General features: G+C 41.2%; 1 protein-coding gene across 1 annotated transcript in view; it reads left to right on the top strand.

Moving 5' to 3' along the window:
• Positions 1-5,387: 5,387 nt before the first annotated feature.
• LOC306696017 (glycine receptor subunit alpha-3-like) overlaps positions 5,388-13,665 on the top strand; it is a gene marked incomplete at its 3' end in the record, with an annotated part of 39,368 nt that continues 31,090 nt past the window's right edge. Inside the window, exon 1 of the mRNA XM_079159496.1 lies at positions 5,388-5,425. The remainder of the gene's footprint in view (positions 5,426-13,665) is intronic.

Genomic DNA, 13,665 nt, shown 5'->3' with positions numbered 1-13,665 from the left:
ATGACGGCGGTGCAGAGTACAGGCATCTCTAATGTTGAGTGTCACGCTGGTGCCTGCAGCCTCACACTCCTCCCGTGCCTCCCTCTCTCTGTGCATGTAGACCTTTTTATGTCTCTATGCCGGCGACTGTAATGGCAAAAATATATATCAGTATGAAATGTTTATAAACATTTTACGGCATAGAATAACAGAGTTAGAGACATTTAGCTTTGTCTAAACATGGTTTAGAAACAGACAGCCTTGTGTAAACATGGTTTCCTGCCAGAACAGGTACGAAGTGTTACTGTTTACTTTAGCGGGCTATACGTCCTGACACAGGAAGGGGAGAAAGGATTCTCACTGTGGGGTTCTTCCTAATATGGAAATGTTTAGGTTCACGTGAATGTATCTGGCAATGAGATCATGGGAAAATGCAAGACTGAGAAGCCAGTGTACGACATCTTTGATTTATCTCAAGGCGGAGACTGTGTTTTGTTTTAGGATAAAGAGTGTGAAGATTTGAACGGATATTGAAGAAAGCTTCCAACACTGACTCTGCGTGAAGGGCTGTGTTGAGTTTTTTCCTCTTGAAAGAAAATAAAATGGAACAAGACAACTTTGAATGATTTGAAGACTTGTATTATTTTGATTTGCGAATAACACTCTCTTCTCCCGACTAACATAGAAATATTCTACAACACGACAGCCCCCCTTCTGTTCATGCTGTACACCCATGACTGCAACATGGATAGAACTCTGTTGTGAAGTGTGCCCATCATCGGTCAGATTACAAAGAATGATGAGACTTCATATCGAGAGGAAATCAACAATCTTACAAAGTGGGGCTCAGAGAATGACCCACTGCTCCACATCAGCAAAAAACAATGAGCTTATCATTGATTTAAGAAAAAACAAGGTGAAGACACACATCCCTGCCTACATCAATGGAGCTGATGTGGAGCAAAAGAACAGTTTTAGGCTCCTGGGAATCAGCCGCATAAAGAACCTGACATGGTCATGGTCACATCTCAAGCTGTTCTCATAGACAGTATAAAATATGGATATACGTAGTCTCCGTGACATCACCCTCAGTTTTCTAAAGAGCCTGTGTGAAGCTCAAAGAGGGTGGCTCAGACCGTCACCACAGCCTAACTCCCGGCTGATCCAAAAGTGGGCAAAGAGGTGGATTGTTGATGGAACTAAGGCAACAGAGCAGACAGGTTGTGGTCCGCGACCTGACCTGAGGAGACACCCACCAATGCATTCAATGCAGCCACGCCCTTAATTTTAACTTTAAGCCTCAATATAATTTAACCAGGTGCCATGAATAGGAATATTAGCTACATAGACCAAAACAGTTTTGTGCTGTTGGACTAATAAAGGATGATCTTATCTTATTTTTTAACATGGGGTCTTTGGGGATTGTCTTTTCTCTTTTGGAGCATTTCTATTTGAGGAACTGCATTTTTTGGAATTTCCAGGTCGGCCTCATTTTTTTAGCACCGGAGGTTGACGCTTGTTTGTTGCTACACCTACAAAAAGTGATGCATTAATTTGTATCAACCTCATGAAATCAATTTGTATGTATTCCACACAATCGTGAAGCAGGAAGTATAAAGAGTGAGGAACACCAAGTAGGGAGGAGGTTGACTTGAATGGGTGGCTCAAAAACACTGTATTTTCTCCCAGGAGAGGAAAAAGGGTCATTTTCACATAGACGTCTATACCATCAAACTTCTCTTTGCATCCACATGAGTCGCCCCCTGCTGGCTATTAAAAAGGAGGCAAGTTGGCAAGTTGACTTTTTAGAACTGAAGGTTGCCGCCTGATGAATTTACATTAATTTACTTTAATGATCTCTCAAAGGTAAGTTCTGCCAATGTAGCAAAAAGCCTTAAACACTGAAAGCAACAATGTTGTACAAATCACAAATAGGAATTGTCTAAAATCGTCAATTCGTGCAACTGATGAATTACATTAGGCTTGTGTGGATTGTTTGGACGGGGTGTAAGCCCATTACAAAATGAGGGCGTGCAAAATTAAATAGCTGAGAATAGATCAATGAGCATAAATATACCCAATGTATATATAGATATATCAAAAGATATTGTTGAGCATACTTAATACTGCACTGTAAGTACTCAGACAGGAGTGCTGTGCTCCAGGTCTTTGTATCTGAAATGTAACAATGACTAAGAAGGTAAAGAGCAGCCTCTCAGCTTTAACTTGAGGGTGTTTGCATCCACGTCTGATAAACCATGTAAAAATTGCAGCTTTTTTTAAAATAAATTCTCCCATAGGGTTAAAAGCAGTGGTGGGCCATGCATTTTATACCTGGGCTATACTGCTGTCCTGCAGCTGAAACACAGCTACGGTTATTATTTGTTTTGTGTAAAAATGAAGCCAACACCTATAGATACACTAACTGCAGTATCTATGCCGAGAGTGCATCTCCTCTCTGCTCTGACTGCAGCTGGGACTGCTGCGCGAGGCTTCTGTGAGAGTTACCGCCTGTGTGTGCTTTGGGGCGGCGGAGGGGCTCACGGCAGCTCCCGCTGCTCGTTCACGAGAGTGCAGAACGTACGAGCTTTAACGTCTAAACACCAGAAAAGTCTCTAACAACACCAGAACAAGTCGCTAGATTTGTCGCTAGTAGCTTTTGACAAAAAAAGTCGCCATGAGGGTTTGGAAAGTCACCAGATTTAGTGAGAAAGTCGCCAAGTTGCCAACACTGGCACCGACTAAATATGTCCCCAGAGCAACATTGGACGTAACAATAGTTCCTATCACATATTAAACCAAACAAAAATCCATCTTCATAAAAACAAGTTGTACAATAATAATATACAAACAAGCATATTAAACCTACTGCAGATGTAAAAACAAAAGCAGTTGACTTACCAGAGCTGCTGTTCACTATTTGTCCCAGCTGCAGTCAGGGCAGAGAGGAGACGCACTCTATCTAGAGGTGTTGGCTTCATTTTTGCACGAAACAAATAATAACCGTAGCTGTGTTTCAGCTGCAGGACAGCAGTGAAGGCCCTGGTAAAAATGCACGGCCCGCCACTTCCAATCACGTATGGCTAGGCCAGCTAGCAGGCTCTGGCATGTCAAAGAATACGCCCAACATGTCAAACTAAAGATCTGATTGGTTGAACACTATGACAATCAACAATATTGTCCCCATTCACTTAAACTGCACATGGATTCACTGGTGAGTCTGAAGGCCTGGGGCCTCTCTTCTTACCTAGAGACACAGAGGTGAAATCTGAATGGATAAAAGCTCTACTTAAAACAAGCTGCACTGGAAGCAGAGCAACTGAGGAAGACAGTAGCTGTGCAATGAGAAAATAAGATAATGGGAAAAATATTTGTATAAGTTATAATACATGTAGTGTATTTAAGAAAAATTATTAAATTATAAAATAGATATAACTTTGTGATTCTGTTTAGGCCAGCAGAGAAGGCCTTGCAGGCCCTGACGGACCACCACTGGTTAAAAGCACAACGTATATCACACTGTTAAAATATTAATGTTGATGGTGGAAAAGAGTCACAATGTAACACAAAACTCTCCAAGTACTTACAGACCACAGTTGCGATCGTACCCACCACTGAGGTCACCGAGGTCTGGACTGGTATTCTCTGACTAAAAATAAGTGTGATATGGTGCAGAAAGGATATTGTACACCGCCAAGACTTTCCACTTGTTTTGCTTGAGTGCTTGTTTTTGTATGTGGTAGCACTGATGTGATGAAGTGGATGATCTTTTTCGTTACTACTGAATATTTACTTGAGGGAAGCGGACATGCAGTAGAATCCATGCAAAGCCTGATTCATATATATAGATAGTGTAACTACTGTACTGCTTATAGTTAAATGCCGTTCATCACCAGACATCCCGCTCTATATTAAACAGCGGCCAGTGATGCCCAGTAATTAGTTTCACTTTAGCCCATACAGCTTGAAGATGAGGAGACTGGGAGAAAAAGAAACAGTGATGGAGATGAGAGAGGAGGCGCAGGTACTGAACATTGTGCCCGATATAGGATTAGCATTATGTCCCTGTGCTGTTCAAAATATATAAACTGACCTGATCCAACTCACACCATTATTACCACAGAAATATATATTTGTTCTTTGGGGTGTACAGTGTGTTGTTAAATGAAGCCTTTAGGTTCCAAACACCTGGCATCATTTTAGTGTAATAACCTACCATCATTTTGTAAAAACACACATTTTGCTTACGTTTATGCGCTGTTTGAGACGTGTGTTTTTTTATAATTCCTTTCCAAAATGTTGCAAACGCAAAATATGAATTAAAGAAGGTGTTTTGTAAATTATTTGGAATATGCTTTGGCAAAAGAGACAGTTGAGGAGTCACAGAGAAACGGATGGGCAGTGAATACAGAGGGCGAGACAGAACAGTATAGTGTGAATTTGCTTTTACTTGAATGTTACCCTGTCAGCATCTTCTGCATTTTCAGATTGTAGTGTGGGTTGTTCAGTGCAAGACTGACAGATCATTTATACCTATGCACTGACATGGTTTTAAAACTGTTGTTCTCGAATTTTTGGTCTCCAACCATCTCCACATGCACATATCAAATATACAACTTCAATGGACATGCCCCAAATCCCCCTAGTTAGTTCAGTTTTTTCCTGAATACGGCCATGACCACTGTTCATCCATTCTTGCCTCAGGGTACTCTTGACATAAACTTGAATCAACCCCTCTACACGACTTTGGCCACATATGGCAAACTGTCATCAACATAGGCTACTTTACAGCCATCTGCGATCCTGCCTAACAGAGCAGAATAACAGATAGAGAGCATGAGGCAGATGGAGAAAGAAACAGAGAAGAAGAAGGAAAAGAAAATGTGAAAGGTTGACAGAATGGTGAGCTAGAGAGAGAGAGAGAGAGAGAGAGAGAGAGAGAGAGAGAGAGAGAGAGAGAGAGAGAGAGAGAGAGAAATGCGTAATAATGCATGGGTGGGTGTTGAATTATATCCAGCTCGCTGGGCTTCTAATTTCAGATGCGATTCAACTGGAAACATTAACAACCCTGCAGATCATTGGCTGACCTGTCTGCCGGTCTTGCCAATCCAGAGTTGTGGGCGGGGTGGGCACGGACCAAGCTCAGAGCTCGAGTCTGAACAGCTGTCGTCCGCTCTTCCCTTTTTTCAAATGTGCATTTAACTGATTCATTCCGTAGCTCTCTTGCTGTTTATCGTATACTTATGGGAATTATCCGACCGCACTTGAGTTTTTTGGACTTCCTGTTACTACGGCATGTTTGTGAGTTGCCCTCCGTTGCGGTGCTGAGCGCTTGAAGAGCTGCGAGGAGAGTAGAGGTTCCGGAGCCGCTCTGGAGAGAGATGAGGAGGAAAAGGGTCTCTGTCACGGGCTTTCTACTCGTCTGGAAACTGATACTGTTGCACGGGTAAGTAAGTGGACGCTCCGCTTATCACAACGCTACACACACACACACACACGCCCTAGTCAGAAGGGAGCTCCTTGATATAGGGGTTTCATTTGGGTCAACATTGTGCAATTGCAATCGTGCACGTGCTGGGGCCAGTTGTATCAAGACAAGGGGTCAGATACTGTCTTGGTTTTGTAACAAAATCAGTTTAAGCATGCATTTAGCGGAATATACTAAATCTAATGTCATTGCATACATGTTTAAAAGACTGCATTTTATTTATTTTAATTTTAAAGTGTTTTCTTTGTGTTTTTATTAATCTGTAGCCCTGTTTAATTACCATTTAAAAACTCAATTCAATTTACTTTATCTTTTTGTCTTCTATTTTGTAGATTCTTCTGATATTTTATTTTTGAACTGTATTTTTGAACTGTAAAATACCCTAACTCCATATACATATATATATATATATATATATATATATATTTTTTTTTTTAATTCAATATTTTGTGACGGTCTAAAATTCCAAATGGCCAGACTCAAATGATGAGCAAGCAGGACGAGATGAATCGTAAAAAATGGGGATAAGAGCTCACCCTCTAATGTCAGCATTCATGTCCAGAAGAGGGGACAATAGCTGCCTGCCAAAACCCACAAACAACAACTCATCACACGGTCATTTCAACAAGAAAACACACGTTAGGTCAACAACAACACTTATCTAATTACCAAGAAGGTTGTGTTTTTGGGCTCGGTTTGTCTGTTTGTTTGTTTGTACTCACATTATATTTCACTTTCATTAACACTGTGACATAGGGCATTTGTGCTGCATTCATGTAATGTCAGAATATTTGGAAAAATGAGTTCCGGACTGAGAAAATTCATGCCAACACCCCTCCTCAAGTCGGAACAAAAAATCAAAAACAGCTAAGGTGTGGTTTAAACAACAACTCTTCTTTGTAGTCGAAACAACACACCAAAGTCGGAAGAACGACTTTCCAACTCAGGAAATGGGATCAAGGAGCACATGAATGCACCATAGTCTGCGTTCTCCGAATGGCATTCTAGGTTTCTTATGATTTGTATTGAAGTTGTTCTGCTGTCAGTGTGTTTGTGTCCAGCACAGACCTGTGGGTTTTTTAATCCGTGCTTGCTGCCTTTCCAAAACTGTTTTGTCAGCCTACTGCTGGCAAACATAAACTTCTGCTCCAGTGGACTGTCTGATATCGAGCGCTGTGGGGTTCGTGAAGTAGATTGCAATGATTTATGATGTTCAGTTTTATTCCTTTAATACGGACAACAGGTCAAACAAGCAGCGACTTCTGTAACTCTGCTGGAATAACGGTGTGTGTGTGTGCGCATCATTACACAGACAGTGCTTGTAAGCTGATCAACTGTCGTCGATGAATTTACAACCAATATGTTTGTGACTACAGTGTAAGTAAAAAGTAGAAGTCCTGCATTCAAAATGTTACTTAGATAAGAGTACAAATGGCATATGGTGAAGGGGAATTTTTGCTCAGGGTCCAGGTCCACCCACCATAGTCTCACAAAATCCTTTAGGAAACACTGCGGTGGAAGGGGCTCTTCGCCTATAGGCTTGGTAGATGCACCCACAAAGCATCCCGTCAGGCAGTTCTTGGATATATCTATAATATGAAGTAGATCAGGTGCCGTTTAGTTTTGTATTACAATTCTCAGGTTGCATAACATTACATTACGGTGTGGCTCCCAAAGTAACTAAAACGTTTAATAACTCATTTTACTATTATTAAGAAAGTCCATGTGCAAACGCCCTTAGTTCAAAGTCCCAGTGTAGAGAGAAAAAGACACAGACAGACAGACAGCAGATGGCGGAGAGACAAAAGAAAGAAAAGAACAAGAGCGTGTGAGTGAAAGAAAACTCTTTTAATAATTCAATAAACTAACTTTAACATACAGTGGTGGAAGAAGTACTCAGATGTCTACTTTGGGAAAAGTAGCAATAACACAGTGTAGAATACTCTATAAGAAGTAAAAGTCCTGCATGTAAAATGTTAATCAAAGACAAGTACAAAAGTGTTATCATCTGATTATGCTCAATGAAACAAAAGTACAATATTCATTATGCAGAGTAATATATAATATGTTATTGTATTATATTTATTAATGTATTGAAGTGTTTATCTCTTTAATGTTGCAGCTGGTGAAGGTGGAGCTCATTTTAATTACTTTATTTACAGCTGGGTAGTTTACTCTATATAAATATCATTTATTAGTTGGTTATATTTTGTTTTAATAATCTGAGTTTGGAAAGTAACTAAATCAAATAAGTGTAGTACAGTAAAAAGTACAACATACTTGTTTGTATATACATAATATACAATATGTTCTTTAATGGCGACTAGTGAAAATGGCCTCCACGGTACAGGATTGCCATTCAATGAAACCACAAACATTTCATCTCAAAGCTCTTAAATTTCTTCTTCCCAAATATGAAGTTGATCTGATGAACAAAGTCTAGTACAAAGCCTGGAAATGGCCAAAATTACATGAAAGATTCACACAAAATTTAAAAAATGTCGATTCACTGTTTCTGACTACTAAATTTCATACATCTAGGTCAAACGTACCGCAAGGCCTGCTTCTAACAAGCCGCCTTGCCACACCCAAGCACAAAAAGCATATTAAATGCCTTATTTTAGCTTTTGTAATGGGTTTACCAAGTTATGCCCATTTCCCATCGTCTCTAGCTCCTCCAAAATAACTGTTAAATGGCACAAAATGGCAGCCAAGTAACAGCAACATCTTTATCTTTAGATAGTAATGACCGGATTTGGTGTTGATGAAATCTGTAGGACGAGGTTGTCAAAGTACATCCAAAATGCCTTAAAATTGCCCAAATTAGTTGACTTCCTGTTTCGCCCCCTTTAGATCAATTTGAATGAAAGTTGATGGGTATGTGTCAAGTCTTATTGTGGATATGTCTGAATAATTTACTGATGGTTGGCCCTATGGTTGTGGAGTTAGGTCCATTGATGTGCTGAATCACACCACGTTTGAAGTTCAATATCTTCAAAACGCAATGTAATGTCTAAGAACTTTGAATACCTTTTGATAAATGTCTTCCAGTAATGATCCACACCAAATTTGGTGGCCAGATGTACGGAGATGTTGTGAACCTGCTCGTATCTGTGAAGAGAACAGGGCGCCCGTCACGAAGCTGCCAATTGTGATGTAATTTGGGAAATGCCAATCAAGCCACACGGTGCTGTGAGCACAAGTCCGACTAGAAGACGTCGGGACCTCCTGCCACCCTCATGGAGTTTGATTCTGACAGTTTGGTCAGAAACATGCACACGAGTAGCCCGCTGGAGGTCATTTTGTAAGGCTCTGGCAGTGCTCCCAATGTTCCTCCTCACACAAAGGAATGAATGTAGCAGCAGTAGTATAATGAACAAAGATGGATCCCTTTCACATTGTTGCCTTCACTCCTAAAGTTGCTAACTTTGTGGATGCCTTAAAAGAAACTATGAAACAAAATACAAAACAGAATACAAAACAACAAAATGTGTCCCCATTGGACAGAGGGACTGCACAAGAACCATTATTTCTTTTATTTAGATCAATATTATTATCTCCGCTAAGCATGAGCCTGGGAGGAGATTATATGTTCCGCCGGACCAAACGCCACCAAACTGCCCCAGGGAGGAGAGGGAGGAGAATCGAGATGGAAGCTAAATTAACACAGCTAGGACCTGAGGCTACTCCACTACCCAGCATGCCGCTGGCTGTCTGATGCCCGGCAGAAAAATAAATGGATGAAAGCAGCGGGAGGTCGGTGACTGTTGAGCCCAAATCCTCACAGAGACCTGGATCCGTCGTGGTCCAGGATCAAGCTGCACTTGACGGGTGGACAGCAGGACAGAGAGCAGGACTCCGGTGGGGCGAGAGGAGGTGGACTCTATGTTTGCATAGCTGCGCTTGGTACTCGGGCACAATCGGGGTTGATGGACAGTGTTTTCCTCATGTTGAATCTTTGGCGAGGGGATGTCGGCCATATTATCTGCCCAGAGAATTGTTTTTGTTGCTGCTGTTTTCATCCCTTATGATGCAAGTTCAGAAAATGCCCTACAGAAATGTACTGCTGTTTTTGTTTTGTTTGTCATGTGTTTGTTGTGTTACAAATTGGCTGCAACTGAATTTCGTTGTTTATCCATATGTTGCATAATGACAATAAATGATCCTTGAATCCTTGAATGTGTGTGGTCGAGCGAGTGAGAGAGAGAGATGGAGAGAGAGACTGCTCTCAGGGTAGACAGGTGTTGGCGATTGGAGCAGAGGGAAAGGTTAGCAGTGAACTTGTGTAGTGGCAGTACATGTACCTGTGGTTTACAGTTTGTCCATAAACACTGCAGCTCCTCAATACCCAAGAGGTTCTTGAGTTTTGCTTCCTAGCTGCTGGGCAAAAGTGAAAGGAGAATCTGTGCATTTACAATCTCTGCTCCACTTAGGTTCTCAAATGTAGCTAAATATATTATTCAGTGCCTTTTTATCGGGCGTCAACCTCGTGTTTCCGAGTGTAGTGTGGTTAGTTTTCAATCAAACATTACATTAATGGTCGTTGCAGACACACCTGGCACAGATCTGCACAGTAACTGAGTACACTTTTCTAGTTTCCTTTTGTTTTTTTGGAAGTTGCAATGTGATTTTTGTTCTCGTATGTCCGGCAGAAGAGATTCCATGTGCCATCATTTTGTATCATAAAAGGGGCTGCTTGAAAACCATGGGAGGAATAATTTGCTATTTTTTTTTGCTATCAAACTATGTGTATAAATGCGTGTGTGTAAACCATATGGTACAAACAATGAGGCCACAAGGCTGCCAGTATACGTCCACACCAAATCGCGCGTCATTCGCGCCACCGGTCTCACCGGGGACTATTTGTGTTCATTTGCGTGAATCGCGCTGGACGCCGTTCAACTGTCCGCCATCAACTGTGGAAAAAATAACCTCTATTTCTGCGTAGTACGTGTTGTGGAAGTCCCAGATATCACGGGAAACTAAACGCCGTCATGTCTGGGCTCATAACATAGTCCGGAGGAGCTCCGTGGATTTCATCGAACTGTATTCACGATATGGTTTACACACACACATTTATACACATAGTTTGGTCCGGTCTCTACTGATATGAGGGATCGTAGAGCTCTGGGTGAACACAGACGGCTACAATATTTATTTCCTGATTCAACAACGCTGGCAGTCTGATGGGGAGGGGAGGGGGGAGCTGCGCTCATGTGATTGGTTGAAAATGACATCTGATTGGCTACAGACAGGTCTATGTTGAAAAAAACGCATTTGCGAATCCAGCGACGTCAGGGGAGTCTCAATAAACCCACAAACAAATGTGAAGCGATTTACAAATAAATGCAGCGCGAGCCGCAAACAAATACATACATATCCACAAACAAATAGAAAAATCCACACACAAATACATACAAATGCAGAAAAATATTTGTGATTTTCTTTTTACATTTATATAAATCGTAATTTATTTATGTGTGCATTGGAATGTATTTGTGAATCGTTCTGCGTGCATTTGTAAATCGAATATATTTGTGAATTGTTCTGTTTGCATTTGTGATGAGTCAAAAACATGGCTAACGCAATTCATGACCATAACCAATTTTTGGTATGTAGTGGTATTACTTGGCCTTCAAACATGCAATGTGCTTTTAACTATATTTACTATTATGGTTGTTATCAGGAGCTCTTGATGGCACCTATACAACTTTTTTGTGAGGGTGACAGCAGTTCTAGGTCAAAAGCTAATCCATTATTGATCAGATGTTATGCCGCGTCTCTCTACATTACTTAACAATTGCTCTCTGATGTTTTAGAGGAGGAGAGCACAGAATAGAAAAGGGGGGCAGGAAGAAGAGGAGGAGAAGAAATTGCAGGAGGGAGGAGAGAGAACATGAGAAATCATGGGGAGAGGTAGCACAACAGCAACATAAGCAGCTTAGCAACTGATTCAAAATGCTCTGAGCTGACAATGCTGTGTGAGCGTGACTGTTCCCTGTGCTGTCCAAAGAAAGAAACTGTTCCAGGGAGAGGTGGAACAAAATGGATGGCACGGAAAGACTGACACATTAACTGGTGAGAGTAAGGCCTCTGGTTTGATGGAGGTGTTATCTGTAGGCATAAAGAGCAGCACCAGTAAGGGCAAAGCCAGCAGTAACTGAAAATGTGGGGCTAATTAATTGTAATAGGTTGCATGGTTGTGTGCTGCTCGTATACACTATTGATATTGTATATCATTCACAGTTGCATCCACAGGCAACTCGGCACTTAAAATAGTTTTTTTCCCCCCTCATTCTAAGATAATGATGGACATCTTTCCATATTCTAAGCCAAATCAGCATTCACTGCAGTATTTTCAGAAATGTTATATTTCAGGTCAAGATGGCCTATTGCTCATAGGCATAGGACCCGAACAAATCAGGTCGCAAATCCTGGCGCTCGGATGCTGCCCAGGGCGGGTCTCGTCAAGAGGAGCGGTGGGGCTCGTAATAAAAGCACACATACATGATGGTGAGCATGACTCACTCTCCGAGCACACGCATCCACATCCATGGGGAGACTCGCACAGAGAGCAGACAGAGAGTGAGCGTGGCGATGCATCAACCAAGAAGCGGCTCCACGCTCTGCTCCCGGTTGCGTGACTCCAGGTCAGCGCTCTCTCTCTCCGACAGCAGGACGGAAGAATGTATTCACTCCCGAGCTAGATGATGCTGAAGTCAGACATTGACAATGACAACAGATTTATTTCTGAGTTTATATTTGATGATTACCCCCCCCCCCCCCCCCCCCCCAGGGAAACACTCTGCTGTCTAATGTTTTTTTCTGGGTTTTAGGGCCAGTGTCCTGAGATCTGAGGACTTATTTTGTATCTGATGGGAGCTGACTAATCGTGGCTAAAATGAAAGGGCATTTTTTTAAGCAGCACCCGATGACCTTTTTATTTGCCATGGGTTGCAGTTTTCTCCTGTCTCGAGGTCACTAGCTCCCTCCTCCAGCTGTCTCTCTGCTCTCTGTCACTCCCCTTCTCCCAAAGCTCAATGCATACTAATGGAGACTACTTGTCCTTTCTTGTCACCGCCAGTGTGAGTGTGTGTTTAGAAGAGGTTAAATGAGGAAACGGACTTATGGTAAACACCCTGATTCTGGTCTCAGGATTGTATAAGGTTATTCCCTGCTGGGAGTAAATGGTGGCTGCTCCTAAATGTCAGAGTAAAGGTTGATGAGCCTGAAACTACACTTGGATGTGCTGAATAGGGTTTGTGTGTGCGTGTGTTCAACAGTATGATCTTTGCAGTGAGCAGAGCTATTTTGGGACGTTTTATTCCTACTGACAAATACACACACACACACATAAGCTTTACCTTAGCATTTAGAAGCTACTACGCAGTCACCGCAGAAGCCCTCTCCGCCTCTCCCCCTCCGAACACACACATACACACACAATCCAGTAGATAAGAAACAAAGAATTCGACCATGCCTCTTTTGTGGAGCAGTTTATACTACGGGAGAGCAGAGTTACATGAAATTGGATGGGTTTTTCTGTTCTTTATTTACACATATATGATTTCTTTTTTTAAAGATACAATATATAATTTACAAGGAGAAAAGCCTAAAACCCTCCAAAGTGGCATTAAGAGGCACCATGTAACTCCACAGCTACTCCTCCATTTTGGACAAACAAAAGGTTTTCCCACAAAGGTCAGCACTGTCAAGACAGTTCACTATTTTGTGTGTCAAAATTTACCAAAGGAGATTTTTTCTATTAAAATGTTAAATTAATTGAAATGTTTCTGTTGTAGTTTAGCTACGAGTGACTGTGTGTCGCCAGAGTTCCTCATTTCCAAAATACATTTTTAGTTTTAAGACATTTTTAATTCAAAAGTAGATTTTTTTGTAGGCAATTCCGATTGCCAATTTTGAACTTTGCAGATTCCAAATTTCTCTCAAAGAACTATAATTGGAGCAGGGCTCCAGACTTTTTTCACCAAAGTCCCCTGAATCCTTCCAAAGAATATATTCAACCGTCCCAAAATCAGTGCAAACCCTCAAAAATGTTATCCTTTTACTTTGTTATTGTAATATACAATGGTTATTTAAAGAAAGGTACACAATTCATATGATTAGGAAATTAATTTTTTTATATTTTTATCTAAATATTTGGTTTGATTATATATATATATATATATATATATATA

The sequence above is a fragment of the Pholis gunnellus genome (genome assembly GCF_910591455.1).
Source record: "Pholis gunnellus genome assembly, chromosome: 5".
Classification (NCBI taxonomy): Eukaryota; Metazoa; Chordata; class Actinopteri; order Perciformes; family Pholidae; genus Pholis; species Pholis gunnellus.
This window is presented reverse-complemented; position numbering and strand designations above follow the sequence as displayed.